The sequence below is a fragment of the Achroia grisella genome, unplaced genomic scaffold, assembly GCF_030625045.1.
Source record: "Achroia grisella isolate CSIRO2021 unplaced genomic scaffold, CSIRO_AGI_Agris_v1 utg1186, whole genome shotgun sequence".
Lineage (NCBI taxonomy): Eukaryota > Metazoa > Arthropoda > Insecta > Lepidoptera > Pyralidae > Achroia > Achroia grisella.
This window is the reverse complement of record NW_026712592.1, coordinates 4,426,331-4,445,200: the sequence shown is the minus strand read 5'-3', so window position 1 is coordinate 4,445,200 and position 18,870 is coordinate 4,426,331. Positions and strand designations below refer to the sequence as shown.

General features: G+C 31.7%; 1 protein-coding gene across 6 annotated transcripts in view; it reads left to right on the top strand.

Annotated features, from left to right (window-relative positions):
- The first annotated feature begins 632 nt into the window (after window positions 1-632).
- LOC131854481 (fasciclin-3) overlaps window positions 633-18,870 on the top strand; it is a 129,524-nt gene continuing 111,286 nt past the window's right edge. For all 6 annotated transcript variants that reach the window (XM_059205608.1, XM_059205610.1, XM_059205609.1 and 3 more), the window contains exon 1: window positions 633-876. The gene's annotated coding sequence lies outside the window, so the exon portion shown is untranslated. The remainder of the gene's footprint in view (window positions 877-18,870) is intronic.

The window sequence follows — 18,870 nt, the reverse complement described above, 5'->3', positions numbered from 1 at the left end:
GACCGGATCTACCGAAGGTGGATGTTCATCGAAGGCATTAGCAGAACAAGGTGTGTGCATTATATTTGCTATTGTCAACGAGTTTTAGAACATTGATTTATTCGTATACGTAATAGTCCCTATGTAGCATAAAGCCACCGCTATTTCGGATTGGTGCGAATGCTACAGCTATAAACTTTATAATTAGTTTAGTAGCAATTATAGATATATAATTTGCACTTTGGATTTTGGATTTTGCGACAAAAACGGTTTATTTTCGTTTGTTTTATAGTAATTACTGTTATTATTATGAATGTACACATACGAATAATATATGTTATAAATCAAATTACTTTTGATTGCCACTTTTTGATATTGATATAATAGTAATCTAAAAGAAAGAAAGCTAACGTAATTGAAAACCAAAAATATATTAATCTAATTATTTTGCCTTGATTGTTTCCATAACCTTTCTCGGTCTTAATGGATGATTTGCGATCTTTTAATCTTTTTAACGTAAAAACAATAAATATTAACTAGTGAACAACTATTTGAATGTTAACGCATACAAAAAAGTAATAAAAGTTACACAGTACAAATTGAAATGTACAACTAGCAACACTGCAATTGCTTTTTTTTCTACTACCAGTTCAGTCGTAAAGTTCGTAGGGAGGATACGCTCCGTTCCCGTCTATTCCGAGCCTACTTTTACGTCGATCCATTTAGAACCGGTTCGAAAGTACCGAGGTGTGGCGTGGGTGATCCCAGTGCCGCGTCCGACCGTAAAATAATTACGTTACAGTTCAAAAAACTTTGTGTCGAAAGTATTTAACTTTGAAAGTAGTAAAAGTGCAGTGACTCACTTGTGGATTGGAACAGCGCTATCTTCGAATCTAGGTAATGAATTTATTATCTAAATTTGCTATCTTCTTTATCTATAGTTATCCATATTAACTTTCCTGTGAATAAAAATAAATTTAAAGTACAAGTAAAAATAAATTTAAGGTACAAATTTTATTGTCGCATTTTGTGAACTACCTAGGTACTGTACGTAAGGGTATACCTTAAGTTACCATTCCAGGTATCTTACGCTCCGTACGTATATAATGATGCGTGTTGTAAATATAAAAATATATTTATTTTAGATTTCAAATAAAAGAACTGTGTAGGTAGAAGTATTCTTTGTTTCGGAACAATTATGTAGGTAAGTATACAATGCGACACATAAATTTCTACCTGGCTGTTGTAGTCCGGTAAAGAGATAGGTACATGTGTTGTTTCTTTTGTTGCTCGTTTCTGTGCACCTACCTTACATTCATAATTTAAAAAGTTAACTTGTTTAGGTAGGTACGAAGGATATGCATAGATGGGATTGGATGCGATGTACCTATTTTAAGAAATTTATATACTTACGAAGTTGATAGTACACAATATTATAATTTAAACTCCTACCTACTCGTAATGGATCCGTACTAACCTATTACAAAGTGATTTTCTTGTACATTTTTTTTACAGATAAAAATCTGTACATTCTTTATGTAGGGTCCATGAGTTCTAATTTGGCTGACACAAAAGACTACCTACCTACTTAAGCATTGATACTGCTGATTCTCTTCGGTGATGGGAATACAGATATGAAACCAATTTATGCCAAGAGACGCAGTAAGTTCGCGCCCTTTCAAATTGGGTTCAAATATATATAAATATGGACATGCCAAGTTTGAGTTCACCATGATGTCGACATTTGAGAATGTCTCTGACTATCCCACCTGCGAACTATACCAGATGGGATAGACAATAAACTTTACGACTGTTAAAAATATAAATACAATAAAAAGTCTGAACTTGCCCCTTGTTCCTGTCTGAAAATAAGATAACATTTAATACGCAATCATTATCACTACACAGTATAAAACAAAGTCGCTGTCACTGTCTATCCGTCCCTACTCCCTATATACATACTTAATTCTTTAAAACTACCCAACGGATTTTGAAGCGGTTTTTAATAGATAGAGTGATTCAAGAGGAAGGTTTATATGTATAATACATGTACACCCGTGCGAAGCGGGGGCGAGTAGCTAGTTATGTAATAAAATAATCTGATTTCATTAAAAAATATATATCTCCGTAGTTTTTTTTGTAGATGAAGGTACCCTAGGGGCAAACAAGCATACGGCCCATCTGATGATAAAAGGTTACCGTAGCCTAGGACGCCTGTTACACCATGACTAAATTCTGAATACCTACTATTTTATAAAAATTACAATTTATAATACTAAAGGGAATTTTAAAGGTGAATAAACGATAATCAGTGTTACTATTTGCGTATTAGAATTTAGAAATAAATTATAATTAAAATGGCATAAATTAAAATTTTAAATACGTTAAGAAGGTATAATAATAATGTTATAATATTAATGTAAGATTGATATTATATGTATTAAATTAAGTATAATTGCATCACATGATATCATTTTATCGTCAACCTTAATTATTTATAATCTACCGTATTGTTAGATGTTTTCCAGACGTCGTGTATATTTCTTATTTGGCTTGGTCCTTAATAGGCGTCTGGTATAATAGATAGGTAGAGACATATGAAAGTGAGGGATTATTGAAATGAAAGTGTTCTTAATGGCAATTAATTATAGATATTAGGAATTAATAGATTGTCACAGCACTGGTGACAGTAACACTGAGAATGTCTTGTGATAAGTCTTAATAAACGTACTGTCAGTCAGGAAATATGTTAAAATGTTTCAATTATAGGCAAATTATCATTGTAGTTTACTTTATTTTTCATAGCATATTTATTTAGTTATTAATCCGGTATGACAAAGAACCTAGCCGTATAAAGTATTCAATCAACTTTATAAAAATGAAATTTTATGTACGCGTGTTAGGCTATAGATAGTTAAACTGAAAGTACACTTATTTTAATGGTTCTTTTAACAAATGACACTGTTTACAATCTAAACCACAATGATTCTATAATTATTTTGTGATATTGAAGTTGGCTACCGGTCTAATCAAATTCTCGAAGTAGGTGTGTTTATAATGTAGTATGTAATATATATAACGTAAGTAAGTATATAAACACTTATTTGATTGTTGGTTTCTGTTGCAATGTTTTACGATCAAAAAGCAAAGAGGTTGCGACCATCAAACCGTACCATCTTAAATGTGGTCACTTTCATTACCGTTGCTCTATTTTTGGTTACATAAAAGTGCTTCATATACTCAGTAGCATAACCACTGGTATGTTAGTTTCCGCAAGAGTTCCCTCTGGTTTTTTTAAGTTAGGCCTGAACAAAGGCGTCTCCTCATCGCTATTTGATACGAGTGATGAAACACTGATATTTGTGGAAGAATTTTTTAATATGCCTTTACTTTAATTGATATTTGACATATTAATAAATTCTTTCACAAATATCAGTTACAGAATAAGAGTTCCCTTTGCTTCGTAAATCTCCGACATATTATACACATTGAGCACTGTACCGGCGACTTCGTCATCGGAATACATAAATTAATATTAAACAGACCCCCCATTAAATGCAATAAGGAAGAAGCAGATAATAATGATGATGGTTGGTTGGTGGTTCATGAACATTAGTCTGTCTAAATTTTAAAGTTTGTTGGTTTTTGTTGTTGTTAACAACAAACTTACAACATCTTTGCGAACCTTCACATTCCTAATATTTGAGAGTACTAAAACTAAATGTAATAAAAAATATCTGTCTTTGAAAACGTCGTGGGCTAGTGTTTTCCTACCCTGAATTACGCTCAAGAGGTAGTGAGTCCTTATCTAGCCAACACCAAAATAAAAAAACTTTGTTTGATTATTTATATTTCTGATTGACTATCATGTGGAGGAAACATAGATATCAATCCAAATAATATAATTCTTAAAAAGGCGGTTGATTCGCAATGTGGATTCAAATATACACAGCCAAACGTGGACGCGTTCACCAAAACGACAGTGGGCAATTCCTCTGACAACCTCATTTAGGATAACAGTCGTAACGATATGTTATCTTCTGTCTTGTAATGTGATCCGCTATTATATGACGTTTAAAAAGTCGAGAGAACAAATGATAGTCAACTATAAACATAAATTTCGTATATATATTTATTTTTATTTCTTTGAGTGAACATCTTTCGCTTTTATGTAGTCGTAATCTACGAGGGTATTTCGATCATTTGAGCGTGAGATCGAGGTAGACGTATCCAGAACGATACAGCTAAAAAAGTAAACAGACGCTAGGACAAAACTGGGATACTTAGTAACGTAAGCCTTTAAGAAGTCGAGAGAACAAATGATAGTCAACTATAAACATAAATATTGTCTTTATGTTTTTTATTTCTTTAAATGAAACTTCTTCTCTTTTTTGTGTATTATATGTGTAATCTATCTGGTAACTTCGACCGTGAGAGCGAGATGGACGTATCCAGAAAAATTTAGCTAAAAGAATAAACACGACGCTAGGACAAAAACTGTCTACTTGGTATTCTTCATAGTATCTATTTACCTCTATATGATTTTAATTATATTTACATAAACATTAGGTACTGTTCTATTTTGTATTTCGTCTGTCATATGTATTAATATTTATTAGAAGCTATAAAGACTCGGCGAAGCGTGAAACTCGAGAAAAATGGATAAAATGGACATGTATGATGAAAGGTCATCGAAGTACTACCAGTATGCAATAATACATACATGTAAAATATGCACTTAAATGTACACTATGAACCACACAACAAATAATTTGTTTGTTTATATTTTTTGTAAATACTAATGGAACGGAGTATACCCACTTTGTTCTTATATGTTAATCCCTCCTATCGATCCTCCGTTGATACCTAAGGGGATCGAAATAACGACGGCCTGAGCCCAGGTTCGAACTCCTAGCGGTGCCCTCAGATTAAAGTGGTAATCGTCAGGCAGCGGGTTTGGATTGCCATCTGCACTCGCTTCCTATAGTTGGGTGAAGCTGTAAAAGCCACAGCAAACAACATTAGCATAGTTCGAATAAAAACTATTGGAGAGATAATCTTAACAACATTTTATATTACGGTCCTTATCCGTATTATAGCCGTGAAGCGCTTTTTTTCTTATTATATAAGTGGTTCATCTATCCAAATTGTGTGCCTAAAACGTCACTAACGAAACTCCTCAAACAGTTTCCTAGTATCGATACTTCGCTTTCCGGTGCCTCGACAAACCAGAAACATGGTTCACTGGTTCTTGAAAGTGGACTCAGGACCGGTTTAGACCTTCTAGGATAGACATGCGTAGCCTTTCTCTCTCTTACGCATAGTGTCGTCGCTCTCTAATAGGTGGTATCATTTCGACCACTTTTGTGTTACTAAGAAATGAAATTGAACTGAATAAAATTCATAGAACTAATAGCGTTAAGTAATTATTGTCTGGGCTGCTATGTGGAGAGAACTATATTTTTATTTGCGTTTTGGTTTTAATAAAAGAAGCGCCAGTCAGTTTATTCCTAGTTTAGTTAAAACTCAACTATTTATTCTGGCTTATAATATTATTCAACATATTTGTTAGGAAATGCTTCTAACCTGTTCTGACGATAGAATAAATGAACACGAGACTTAAGACCTACCTTTTTGAACGCCAGTTAAAAATGTAATGTAAAAAACAAATTTATCTCTGGAAAATATTAATGATCCGTAATGGCGGACACAGAAGCGACTATTTTTAAAGTAATTTAACAGCCTTTCTCCAATTCTCCCCTCAGCATACCTCCATCTTAGTCCGAGTATTTAGGGTTGTCCACAATTAATATTTAATTTATTATCTACTTTATTAATAATTAATTAAATAGTTCTGATACACTTTGATCAAAGTCGCTTGAGCGCGGATACCTATCTCACCTATTTCAGCTGCCAAGTTTTGTCGTGTGTTGGTTGAAAAGAGAGATACTGAAGTTACAGGAAACAGAGATATTATACATTAATTCTCCGGAATGTCAATGTGTGTGCTGGATGTTAGCTTATTTATCATTCCAGTTACACAAAAAAATCTGATAATAACAATAATACCTCTGGACGATTCACATAACCTCACCTAATCCCAAGCTAAGTAGAGCTTGTGTTAGGGGTATTAGACAACATATATAAACACAGATATTTTTTTTGTTTTTGTAAATCCATACTGATACAAACAATCATACTCATGAATACAAATGTAGGTACCGTGCGAGTATCGAACCCGGGATCATCGGAAGTAAAGCAATATGCCAAACCGGTAGACCACTGAGGCCGATATATATAAGATAAGATGTAACAATAAACGTGAAGACAACGACACCCATATACATAAGAGTTAAGGGTCAATTCTAGGAAAAGAACGACAAATTTCATAACAAATGTTTCGACAACCCGTATCAGCATGTGCTATAGTAGCATTACATTCAGTAGTCTCTAAAGAGCATTTACCTTTCATGAAATTGCTAACAAATACAACCCAGTAGATACGTCGCTATTGAAATCTGGACATTTGCAAGTAAAATATAAATTGAATGGAAAGGACAGGGTGGGTCGCTGTGAAAATAAAAGGTGCGAAATACCACGTGTACAGTGTACAAGTGCACAGCCCTATCACGACCTCACCGTTCGAAGCAGGTAGCATCTTTCAAGGGCGTTTTTTGCGACATCGCAACACTTAAAAATGTTTATAAAAAGAGTGAGTGTATAGACCTGTCGAGTGTCGGGATCCCGTACTTGAACATCAGAGAGAAAGAAAAGTTATAATGCAGACCATAAACAAAAAATAAGTAATTAAGAAGTTGTAAAAAAATTATTTTATTTTAAAAATGTCTAAAGTAGTAATCTAACGAATAAACTGTGGGCACATGTTTTTTTTTAGTATTATCTTTTTTCTTATCATGCTATTATTATATGTAGTACATGTATGTGTAATATTCTTTATTCCCTCTTATCATTCATACAGCCGGTTGGATTTTAATCAGTGATTTATCATTGAATCGTGATAGGATAGGATAGATAATTTAATGAAACAAGGTGAAGTAAAATTTGTTTCATTTTTTCAAACATCCTTAGGAGTTTATTCTTTTACCAACGTACTCAAGTATGTGGATACCTATATTGCAATTAATACTTTAGAATTTTGAGACCGTCACGCGAAATCGTGACCTGATGACCTAGTACTCAGTTAGCCCAGTTCAGAGGAGTAATGAGTTCGAATTTCGATGGGACCTCCTAAAAATTTCGGTGCAATGTTACCTTTGTAATTAAATTTTTGTATTGTTTATCTTGAGATCTTGAATACTTTTATATAAGGAGGTACTTATACTATATTGAGGTAGACCGAGCTCTGCAGCACTCGATTTAATTGTTATACTCAGAATTGCCTAATTGACTAAATTACCTATTGCGTAATATATCCATAAAGGAATTTCTTAACATTGTGTAATACGATTTTTAACCTACTCATAAAATAAAACTACTGTTTTCTTCTTATTCCTCTTCTGACACCGGAGACTTGTGCTGCCATTAGCCATGATTCCACTCTTATTAATTGTAATAGTAACAGACTACAAGACCACTTTACAGTTGAGAGGTTATAATTTTTTACAAGTTTTACACCTAATAATTAACTTACTTGACGTTAGAAACGTCAAGAAAACTGTAATTACCCCATAATCCGCCAATATATAGTGTTGCTACAACAATATTCTTCCCACGCGCGCGGGTAACAGAAAGTGAATACGTTCCGCGCTATTGTATACTCGGCACACGGTTATAGATTTATGTAATTCAGTTTTTTCGTAATAGATTGATATCTTTTATGTAGTTTTTAACATACACTTTCTGTTGGTATTTTTTGTAATCAACCGGAAAAAATTATGTAACACTTAATTTTAGCAGTTTATTTATATTAGGTATAAAATATAAATTGCATTCTTGATTACGATCTGTTGATAAATAAACATTTAATAAAAATAATAATGAATATAAAATATCGTGGAATAAAGTCAAATATAACATTGTATTCAAGGTTTTGAGTTTTAAGTATAAAGCGAGAGGTAACTTATTTGTCATCTGCCAGACCCTACAAATACTGTGAATATAGTCTATAGGGAGTGCAAGACGAATGGGCAACTTTAAAAGCAATTAGAGACACTGAGTTCATCCATCGTGTTCAGTCCTTGCTAGGGTTGTCTTTTTAGGGTTCCGTATATTGTTTGGTATAAAATTTTCGGTTATCATTGAAAAATAAATATTGACTACTAAATATAAAATATATGATTACTAAAATAATTTATTATTATTATTGATATTTCATTGATTGATTCTTAGAAACAACCTAATAATATATTTTTTTTCAGGTAATTTCATAATTAAAAACAATGTTGCATCAGTTTTCATAATAGATTAAAAAATGATGAAAGTCGGTAAGTGCATGCACGTACTATCGCATTATGTCTATGCTACATCTAAAACATATCACGCGTGAGTGGGATTCCATAGATTTCTGTAGGTATTCCTGTATAAAAAAAATATTATTTAAAGATATTTTTTATTCTACGCCCTTAACTTTATGCACAACAATTTTATCTTAAACCCTAACTTATAACTATTTATTATTTTTATTGTAAATTGACAACCCTATCCGTTTGTGTAGTAGGGCGTCTATGATAAATGGCAGTTAAAGGAAATAAAATTAGCGCTTCTTTTCACACCATTTGAAGGTAAACTTGGAACCGATTTTTTTAAATAAAAAATCCATTTTTACGCGACGTCAATTTTGTGGTAGACTGAGTTTTGCTGACCAATAAAGCATATTTTTTTAGCTGTGCTTTACGTCATAGTGATCCTATGTTCAAATACCGTTTGAAGATGGTTCTTTTTCTGAAACAAAATATTATACTTGTCGATCATTATATTTCATACATTTAAGTATGTATAGAGTATACATCAGACCACTTCAGTGCACTCTTACGAAGTAAGCTAGAGCATCATGTAGGTACACATATAATAATAATAATAAATAAATAACCCTGGACAATTAACACAGCGCCATCTAGTCCCATGTTGTATGTTGAGTTTGTGTTATGGGTATTAGAATGATGATATAAATACTTAGAGTTTTTTGTAAATTCATCTATAATCTAAATAGAAAATACCCAGACCGATACAAACAAACATACTCATTAATACAAAAGTTTGCACCTTGCGAGGATTCGAACCCGCGACCATCGGAAGTAAATAGGTGTGCTAAACCGCTAGACCTCCGAGACCTTCACACATATAGATACTTAGGGAATCTTAGTGTAGTGTAATTAAATTATATAATAAATTGTAATATTGATATTCATTAATTTAATTGATCCATTTTAGTAGGGTACAACAGGAGTTGGAATTATAAAATAAACCGTCAAAATCTGTTCAAATTTTACGAAAATATTACCAAACAAAAAGTATTATCTTTTGATTTGACCGGTCGCACATTTTGTTTTCAATACAATATCAAATGGGAGGGTTATAGGAGTTGTTATTGAAAACTCCTATAACCCTCTCATTTGATATTACAGGAATAGGTATACTCACTTAATTGCAAAAAAAATATCGCATTTATACGGTGTAAAGTACTTCGACCAAGGAAATGAACCGGCTACCCTACACTAAACTTAATCTTCTTTACTGGGTGGGTTATGAGATCGTAAATCCGCCACAGCTCTGTTAGAGGGTAAGCAGATAGTAAATCGTAGTTTAAACGTCACTGTTAATATTGTTAGGGATTACGTTGACTTACAAGACTACATTAAAATGCCGACTGTGCGAAAAGAAGTTGTGTATTTTGTTATATACGTAGTAGTAATACAGTATAATACATGATGTTTAAGTTTTTTTTTAATGTATCTGAATATAGGCCATATTACAATATCAAAATGAGAATTGAAATCAAAATAATACTTAAGTGTCATTGATCGAACTCGACCATATTGCATTTAAGTTCTTAAATTTGAACGTTATTAAGGTTCTGGTTAAGGTATTGTACAAGTAGTGTGTAGTGCACTGAAACGCTTTTATGAAATTATAATTGTATTACTTATGAAAGTATCCTTATTAAAAATTACTATTAGCTTTCTGCACTCTTTCTCGCTTTAAACATCAATCGCTGCGTTAAAGTTCATTCTCCCCCATCGCCGTTATTTTCGAAAAAAAGGGTACAAAGTTATTGCTTCACCCATCATGATATTGCTTCGAAATATGTGATATTAATTTACAACAAGACCGACTACACATCATAAAGTTAAACTTATTGAACGTTACATCTATCCCGACTAACGGAAACTGCATCTAATGTGAGCGTAATGAACTCTGTTATGAAAGAATGCATTGTTGCAACTACAAAATGCATTTGTGTCTTAATTAGACAAATTTTAGAAAGAAAACGCTAAACGACTTTCTAAAATGCAGCACAAAGGAGCTTTGAACAAAGGTTACTTCTAAAGGTAAAGGATGCCAATTAGTAACAGTAGATCGGGTGAGGCACCGCCGCGCCTTAGTGGAACTTTTCCAAAACTATACAAAGTGTACTAAATGAGAATAATAATAATACGATACCCGGCAATGTTTTGCTCAATATATACTTGATTTTTCTTTTAATACAATTTATCTCGGTTTTATAGTAGGTAGTTTTTTTTAATATTTATTTAACTTTAATGCACACAATATAATATATATTACAGTACATTTGGTGAACCTAACACCATGCGGCATTTTCTACCAGTCAACCATAGGTGGTTTTATCAGCATGTTCGAATATATTGATATTTATTACATACATCAGTTACTTTAGTACATAGGCACCATGGCAAATTACAGGACGGTACGATGATAAATTCAACCATCAAGAGGATGTAAAAAAACAAACGAACTCATTTTCACATTTATATATGTGTACGTACTGTAAGTAGTGGAGAGGATGTTGTAAACACTCTTGTTTATATTCTAAGTAGTGATAACCATATGAAATTCCATTGCACGGTTTAGAAAAAATAAGCTCATTAACAAACTAGAATATACCTCACTGTATACTATTATATGTCTATACCAAGTGTGTACAATTGTCTATCAAATGACCCTCAATAAGTTCTTCTTTCCCACTAGTATTATAAAGATTATTCTTACTATGCATAAACATTCATATTTCTAAGAAAATTATATCCAACGCCGTGAGATAGCGTTAAATTAAAGTGAAATTACAACCTGATGCTTACTTGCAACTTCCTGTTGTTTAGTCGGCGAAAAGTCAACCTTGATTCTTATATTCTGTTGTGACATACATTTACTACAAAAAAATTATAGTGTCATCAATTTCTAGTGAAAATAATGTCATTGTACACTTGTGGTTTCTTTGAAATTATACAATAATAATTGCTAATCACATTTTAACGTGATCCGGTGCTCGGATGTAAATTTTTTATACGTTATTATACTCAATCTACGTTACATATGTACATATATGTAACTATTATAATAGTGACAGTTCTTTTTAAAAGTGGAAAAATGATCATTTAATTTAAAAATATAAATTTAGGTAATATGTAAAGTTAGTTAGTTAGTTAATTAAAAACATTAATTATCGATTGTAAATCGAAAATTGTGTTATGGAATAAAATATTAATTTTCGAATCAGGTACTCTTGCAAATGTTAGTTCTTACAAAGAAAAGGTTAAAGACAGTGAACATACAGGTACAATCTCAAATGTCTCATGTCAATTTTTTATCATAAATATTTTTATTATAATGACATGTTTGTCTTTAATTAAATCTTAATTATAGCCTTGCCACCGGAAATGCATCCGGTATCACTGGTATGCTACACCAATTAAAGTATTAAATGCATTACGTTAGATATATTTTTACAGTGAAAGTAACAAACAAACCAATTAGTAACACTAACTGTGACCCGTGTCTCCGTCGGCTTGGAATTAAACATAACATTCTTTTTTAAAACGTCGCCAAATGGAAAAAAGAAGAAATAATTGTATCAGTTAATATATATAGCGAACTATAATTTAGGAAGCAATGGTATTTTTTACTGTTACATTTAACATTGTCACGTCTTTACATTCTTCGTTCACTGGTTTTCCCAATCGTTTGCTTTCCTTAAATGTTCATCATAATTGTATGATGGTCGATGCTTGTTGTGTTGTTGCTTTCTTTTTGTGCCGCTTATTGATGACTGTATCTATACAGCCTCACAAAAATACAGTACTTAAATAATTACATTTTCCTTACAAATTTTTAAATTTAATATTTATAGTTGACGGAGGTAACCGCCTACAATCTAAATTAAAAATATATAAAAAATATGTCAGTACTTAATCGGACCTTATTTTAAAAGCTTAAATGTAAGTAGGGACTTACTTGAAAATTTGAAAAGTATTTTTTTACTAAGTAATAAATAGCTACTATGAAAAATACAAAAATCACATTACGTTATCTTGCAGGGTCAAAGTTTTTTCCACCAAAACCTTTGACGTTCTCACTAAGAATCTGGATTAAAATAACACTAGGCTTCCGTACATTAATCACAACAATTTAAAATTGTTTAAGTAAGTACATTATACACTGCATTATACAAAATAACTTATACTAAAAATATATCTACGCGTATAAAAATAGTTGAGGCTTGCTTTTTCTATAATAAACATAAGAAGTCAAATAAAGGTACTGAAATGTCAGTATTTGAGTATGAACATATTGATGATACGAGATCGAGAATGAATAGATTTACTTGTTACGTCATTCTACTTTACAAATTTAAATGTTCATTTGGTTTTTTTATACAATTTCTTTAACGTGTCGTGGCCACTGTAATCGATCAATCTGCAGTCGGACAAGTAACAGTTGGAAAGTAAATACAGAAATCTGTTTGTCCCAAATGGCTTAGATAATATTGATTATCAATTAGTGGAACTGTAGAGATGTGATTTAGGGAGTTTTGTTCCTTGTTGTGGTTACTCGCCGCATAAGGGTACTCAGTAGTTTATGAAGTTACTAGCAACCCGTTTCGGATTCGCTTGGGTGCAATATATATTCGTAATTACCCGAAGTGTATTGTGTTGTCCGTTGATTATTTATTTTTAAAACAGCGGGTTAGCATAGTTTTGATGACGACTGTTCAAGTCAGTAATAGACAATTTATTAAACTTTATACTACCTATATCTGATAAAATAATTATTCGTAGAGATTGGGGTAAGTTAAAACAATAGGAATAACTTCCTAATAAAATATATAGTACTTATATTTTATACTTTTCAGTTAGGTTGATAACTATACACATTATCGTTGAAAATTGTTCAATTATTATTTTGTTATAACGGTCGATATTTAAAATGTCTGAGGTTGTGTTACTAATTTAAAAATAAAACTTTTCCAAAAAAGTTAAATATTTTACAGCATCTGAATCTTATAATTTTATATCTACTTCTAAGCGCTAGTACTTACCATAGAGTAGATTAGGCTGGTGCTTTGTAAAATATATCTCGTAAGGTTGTAATTGTAAGGTATATTTGACATATCTGAACTTACAACCACAGCATTAGTAGTCTAGAGTGATAACACACCAGACTCTAAAAGTATAAAATAATCTCTACTCAGTGAAGCTGCAACTTGTTAACGAATCGGAAAATTGTCTATGATAGACAGGTCAATCTAAGTTTCGTAATTTTCTGTATGGTCGAACATCAATTATTATTGTTGATTTCACTTCTACAGACTAACTCTATTTGACGTAATGAGAAAAGTCTTTATATTATTAAATTTGTGTTCCGTCTCCCAGGACCTCAAATCCTATTAGGAACTATTCTTAAACGAAGCCATTATGAATTTTCTATGAGAGTATCACTTTATCAAAGTCAGCTGACTTCTGTATTATTTAATCCTTACTAATATTATAAATGCGAAAGTAACTCTGTCTGTCTGTCTGTCTGTCTCGCTTTCACGCCAAAACTACTGAACTGATTTAAATGAAATTTGGTACCCATATAGTCTAGACGCCGAGGAAGGACATAGGCTACTTTTTAATGCGAAAAAAGGGTTGTAAGGGGTTGAAAATGGTAATGCAAGGTTATCTTTATGCGGTTGAATACACACTTATTATAATAATGGCTTAACTAAAAAATTAGATATTTTGGAAAGTCTACTTTATAATTGTGTTATTAAGTCCATTTTCAAAATTTTATTATGTTATTGGCCAACTGGATCACCAATTTTCAAAAGAATTTAAAGAAATGTTTAAACTGTTTATTAAATATAAACAAATATGATATTTAAATTTGTAAACATCACATTGTCACCATTCAAGGGGTAAAATAAAATAGCAGATAAAAGTTTTTATAGAAATTCGTCATATTTGAAGCTAGAACGATGAAGCTTTTTTTTACGCTTTTTTGGGTCAGTTTATTTAATAAATACCTTACTAATATTATGAAAGTGAAAGTGACTCTGTCTGTCTGTCTTAAAAGCCAAAACTTCTGAACTGATTTAAATGAAATTTAAAGTCTAGATCTTGAGATAGGACATAGGTTACTTTTTAATGCTAAAAAGGGTTATAAGAGACTGAAAGAGGAATTTTTGAAAAGTTTAAGCTTCAATCTTATTTTTTTGCGTATTAATTAAATATAATTAATGAAAATGGGTTGTAAGGGTCAAAAGGGGAGTTAAAATGATGTATGCATGTATTGTCATTTTTTAAAACTAGAAACTTGAAACCTATTTTTTAGGCTGTTGAGAAAATATCAGTACCTACCGCCACAGGACTCAGCCATAAATAGTTACAGTATAGCGACATCTTATCATTGGTACATGATGACACTAATATAAGTAGCATTAAAAAAAACAAGAAAAAGTGTTATAAGGGGTTGAAAGGGGAGATGTAATGTATGTATGGTATGTATGGAAGTATCTTCATTTTAAAGATAGTAGTTTGAAACTTAGTTTTTGGCTGTTGATTGAATTGTATGGAATTATGTATGGAAATTTCATTTTTGAAGCTAGAACGATGAAACTTTTTTATTGGGTTAGATTATTAATATATATTTTTTATTATTTGCTCAAGGTCACTATTTTACGCGGACGAAGTCGCGGGTACAGCTAGTATTTTATAAAGTGATAAGAAGTTGACAATATTTCATTAAGTTGTATTAAAAATCTACAGTAAATGATTCAGCTCTCTCACCTTCGTGTAAGTTTTAATGACTATGATATACTGACATAGATACTCAATCAAATATATGTATATAGAAATTATAAGCGTCTCCATATAAATACTATACATTAAAATGTCCCTTTGGCTTGTACCTACCAAACATTATAATGTGCCTAATTGAATAAAAACTTTCCAAGTAATTTTACGTGATGACATTTAAACGTCGTTTAGCAGTACAAATGATGGGTTGTGATTGTAACAAAAGAATTTTTCTGTTTGTGTATTGCAATTTAAGTAATTGATTTTTATATTCAAAAAAGTCAACGACAGTTGCACAATTGCTAACTTTTTACGACGCCATATTGATTGCGCGGGAAATAACGGTGTTCCGTTACCACAGGTTAAAGACCCGGTCTGCCACATTGTTTTTACAGTCTGTAGCTCTTTAGTTGTCTATGCAGCAGTGGTGATATTCGCTCGATTCATAAAATTTTTATACCAATGTTGGGTATCTGTCTGCAGACGTGTGACTTCTATTTTTATGAAGTTAGAAGTGATTTTTGATTGTTTTATAGTGTGCAATTTGTTGAACTAAACGGTTGAAAATTTCATGTTGTGAATTCGTTAGTAATTGTCATGTCTACATCGCTTTTTAATACAACCATGAAGCTGGTTATTTGGATTTACTATGATTGTTATTCATCATATAATTATTTACCTACTTTCTCATTTTACATTAAAAAGTTAAAATACTGAGTAATAACATCGTATACTAATGTCCCAATGTTGGGACGAGGATACTCAGTGGGCTCCACAGATCTCTTTCTTTAGAAGTTAAGAGTTGGATTTTTCAAGGCTTCCTCCAATTTAAGATTAGGATTTATTCTTTACATTTTAATATAATTTTCATATTGTCACGTCCATTGTTTATGAAAGCACTTGCGTATACATAAACATACACCGTGTATCAGGCCTGCATCACTTAGAATAAAAATATTGTTTTATAAAACGGTGTACGTGTTTTTTTTAGTATTGCATATTTTAGTTCTATTGATTAAATTTTAAGGTTAGAAACCTTAAAATTTAATCAATACAACTAAAAACTTTAATAGTAGTCGTGTAGTACCTGACTTAGAACTAAACAATTTTATATGAAACACTCTTGAAACATTGTTGTAGAATAGATTAGAATAACATTTCACTCACATATGCACATCACAAAGGTGATTGCATAGATTCAATTTAGGTTACGTCCTCATAAGGGCCAACGCTAAAAGCGTAGTGTTTATTTGCTCAGTGGTGTGTGTTCGACGTGTGTGTAGCGAACCTACCTAGTTATGCAAACAAAGCTGGAAGGAGGATGAAATAAGTTAGAATTTAATAAAGCGCTTCTTTGTTTAACTACCATTATCATAATTATATTACTTTTCCACTGCTTTTCATCCACTTAGAGTTGAATTTTGCAAAAGGTCAAACTGTGTTTCATTTGTTTTGTTTAATCAATGTATAAGTGAGTACGTAAGGAAAGATTCTAACCAAACCTCCGAGCTATATTCCTTATCTTTTGAAGTGTGACTCTTTGCAATGCAACGTTGAAAGGAAAAGTGGACGAAACAATATTATATGAAAAGAAACTTGTCTGATCACTTAGCTAAAAAGTACTAAAAATCGAGCGTACCAAAAGCATACAGCTACTAACACTACAGGTGACTAAGTTAGCGTGACGGCAGGTAATTTCCTAGTAACTATTTCTATACATAAACGGTGTAGAAACATTTTAGCACGGGGGTGTGGTTACCATAGAACTACCGCTCGGAATGGTAGTTCAATATATTTAATACTTCAACACCTACATTTCCATTAATAATCTTTTTATTCTACAAATTTTTCTAAATGATTTGGTTCGTAAACTATGTTCGACTAACAATTTACCATTATTGTCAAACGCAAATCATCAAACATGAATGAAGTGTTAAATTGAACACGGAGATTAATTAAAAACCTCTTTTATTGAAATCTAGCTAACATGATATGCAACTCACGCTTCTCCTCAACGAGTAGTATTTGTCCACTCACGTATCTAGGGCGGTTAATGACATCGGCAAACAATGATTTTAATCTGAAATGGACGACACGGACCGTGCTTCCAACGGATTTGAACCGATTTACCCAGCTCCCGTTAGTGCAGCGGCCGACCACGCATAGTATGCATAGGTTTACAGATTATTTTCAGTCTAATAGTACTTGAAATAATGTTTATTTCTATTTTATTAAAAAAAAAACCTATTATACGAGTTTGCGCTAATCTGTTGTTTAAGATATTCTTGGTCAAAATAATACAGATAATAATTCTTATTAACTTGTTGCTTAGATTTTCCACATGAATAATAAGGCGAAATTATTTTTGTAAATAATTTCGCCTGATTATTTATGTAGCTGGCTATTAGGAGGGTATACAAAAAGTTTCGTTTACTTACAAAGTCAACTATTTTACACAATACGCATACAAGAAAGTCAATTAAATTAATTGCTTATTTAGCAACATGCCCTTGGCCAGCGTTTTCGCTCCGTTGGTCTGTGCACCAATGAGTCAGAGTTACGACGCTTCTAATATAATAAAATGTAGATTTTTCTATGAGCCATTTGCATAACAAAACAATTTGAATACATTTGATCAGTTGTAATTTTATTTTATCTGCCTCATACTACGTTCTTGGCGAGACATTAGAGAAAGGTGGTGGTTGTACTTTGGCTATGTATTTAATTTATATAAATACTTTAAAACCTTGTTATATTGTATTATTGTAAAGTAAAAACGTTTTCTCATAATAGCAATACACAATTATTGTGATAAGGTCCTATAGTGTTTATAAGTATACATAGTTACATTGATTTGCTATTAATTATAAACTTACCACCAGAACTAAGCGGCAATTAATTTTACAAAAGTTTTAAAGAATTTTCACTGTTTTGTGTTTTACTAAATAATTAATCATTATACGTTAAGCCCGTTTTATATTAGACGGAAAACCTCAGAACATAATTTTATACAAATATTGCCTATTTCAAATTTCTAAAGACTGTGTTATATCTATGGATTATATTTTCAATTTCTTATAGATTGCATTATATTTCACTGTTTTTTTGTAAAATATATATTTTTGACTTTTTGACATGACACACAGAAGAGTCTGTCTCTTGTAAATTCTCTCAAAAGTAGGCATATTACAGGCTGTACTCCACTAATGACTACAACTATAATATTTATTTGTTTAAACTACACTTATACTTACACTTAAACTTATACTCGTTTGGATACCTTATTATTTACATATAGACAAAGTTAGTCCCTTGCATTCTTATTCATCCAACCAGATCGTAATACATCGTTAAGTGTGAGTCAATCCTAATTTGTCTCTAGACCATAATTATAGACTCAAAGAAACTTTTCGACTTCTCATTGCCGCTCGGTAACTCGTTAATGTTTCATATAGCTTTCTCATTCTTAATTATTTATACGTTTTTAATTTATTCATAGTAAAGGAGCTTGGAATTCCCAATTTATACCCTATGAAAAAAAAAATAATAAAGAGAAGACGTAAAATATGTTAGTATAATGGAAAAGTGGTTTACCTATTACAAGAAGAAGAATTCATTTATAATATTTTCTTGAACA